Source organism: Pinus tabuliformis, chromosome 8, assembly GCF_031772625.1.
Source record: "Pinus tabuliformis cultivar Carrire ecotype Pingquan chromosome 8, CPIR1, whole genome shotgun sequence".
Classification (NCBI taxonomy): Eukaryota; Viridiplantae; Streptophyta; class Pinopsida; order Pinales; family Pinaceae; genus Pinus; species Pinus tabuliformis.
The window spans coordinates 619,876,966-619,878,892 of NC_142294.1; the positions used below are offsets into that span (position 1 = coordinate 619,876,966).

The 1,927-nt window shown below is 37.9% G+C and overlaps 1 long non-coding RNA gene across 1 annotated transcript; it reads left to right on the forward strand.

The window, feature by feature from the left end:
- Nucleotides 1–273: 273 nt before the first annotated feature.
- On the forward strand, nt 274–842 carry LOC149237030 (uncharacterized). Its single transcript, XR_016245224.1, has 2 exons — nt 274–511; nt 643–842. It is a non-coding gene; the product is annotated as an uncharacterized LOC149237030 (long non-coding RNA).
- Nucleotides 843–1,927: the final 1,085 nt, after the last annotated feature.

A 1,927-nucleotide genomic window follows, 5' to 3' on the forward strand; every position in this document is an offset into this window, starting at 1 on the left:
TGCATGGCAGTAGCCACTTGTCTTCAGTTCTTCTTCAATTCTAAATGCTATATGGCAACGTGCCCTTTTGCAGATTTAACACCAGCTATTCCAAGCACAAGACAAAGTTCAAGTTTGAAGCCTGTTGTTCCAATTCTGCGCTGGTTGTTCGAATTCTGCGAACTACATCAACCTGTTGTTCCAATTCTGCACTAGTTGCTCCAATTCTGTGAACGACATCAGACAAAGTTCAGGACATCAAGGAGGGAAAAATAGCTCGGTAAGTTTATGCTTTATTATTTAATACTAACTATACATTTTTTCTCCCTAAATTATATCAACTATACATTTTGTCCCTAAATTTCTGAATATTTCTGTTTGCCCAAAAATCACGGTATAACACCGGCTATTCCAAGCACAGGACAAAGTTCAGGTTTGAAGCCTGTTGTTCCAATTCTGGGCTGGTTGTTCCAATTCTGTGAACGACATCAGACAAAGTTCAAAGTTCAAGACATCAAGAAGGGAAAAACAGGTGGGTAAGTTTATGCTTTATTATTTAATATTAAATATACATTTTTTCTCCCTAAATTATATCAACTGTACTTTTTGTCCCTAAATTTTTGAATATTTCTGTTTACATTTCTGAATTTGTCTGTGCATTAGTGGTGAACAAGCAAATTGAAAGCACATTTCGAATTTCTGCTATAGTGGTTTGACTATGCCAAGAATATTTGCACTGGACCTGATTGCACTCACTACACTCAGGTTGTATGGAGGACCACGGCCAAAGTTGGATGCGCCAAGATTATATGCAACTCAGGTGATACTTTCATAACGTGCAATTATTATCCACCAGGGAACTACGTAGCAGCCAGGCCATATTGAAATGAAATGAAATTAAAGGAATCCTGTAAATATATAAGATATGAACACCAAACCTTCAACGCTACTATTGCGATTTCTCTCAATATTTATTCATTCTCTCTTCATATACGTACAAGTACTGTGAAACATTTCATATTATCTCAATATAAATATTCTTTGATAAGTAAATTTCGCAGTATTTGCACGTATTTATTTCTTATTCTTTAGAAGTCCTGGATTTTTACACCATTGCCATTAATACAATTTTTGATATTTCAATTCATACCGGCTTAAAATTGGAATTGGGTATTTATTCTAATACAATTTTTCTGATATTTCAATTCATATCGGCTTAAAATTGGAATTCATACCTCAATTTATCGTACCCAAGTATTGCAGATGAAAATCGATTTCCAGGACCCAAATTATGTGAGGAATACCCAAGTATTGCAGATGAAAATCGATTTCCAGGACCCAAATTATGTGAGCAATATTTTTATATTGCCACAGAAAGAATAAATCTCATCTGGAGTTTTATTTGCACAACTATGTTCTACAGCAGAGGCCGAGTCTCCAACAACTAACAACTACGTTCTACAGATGAGAGCATTTATGTCTTGGTTGCAGAACAGCAGGGGCCGAGTCTCCAACCGTTGAGATCATTTATGTCTTGGTTGCAGAACAGCAGAGGTCAAGTCTCCCAATAGTTGAGAGCATTTATGTCTTGGTTGCAGAACGAGGAGAAGAGGGTTTGCACAACTAATTTCTACAGCAAAGGTTGAGCCTCCAACATCTACATTCTACAGCAGAGGCAGTCTTCTGCTGGGTCTCCAACAGCTACGTTCTACAACAGAGGCCGAGTCTCCAATAGCTGAGAGCATTTATGTCTTGGCTGCAGAATAGCAGTGGGCGAGTCTCAACCAGCTGAGAGCATTTATGTCTTCATTGCAGAACAAGGAGAAGAGGGTTTTTTTTGGTACTAGTTTTCCATGTGTAGATGGAAGGGAGAATAGACTAGCTTCTGTCGGCCCCATGACCTCCGAGGATTGATTCATGAGGATATCAACATCTAATCCTGATCTAG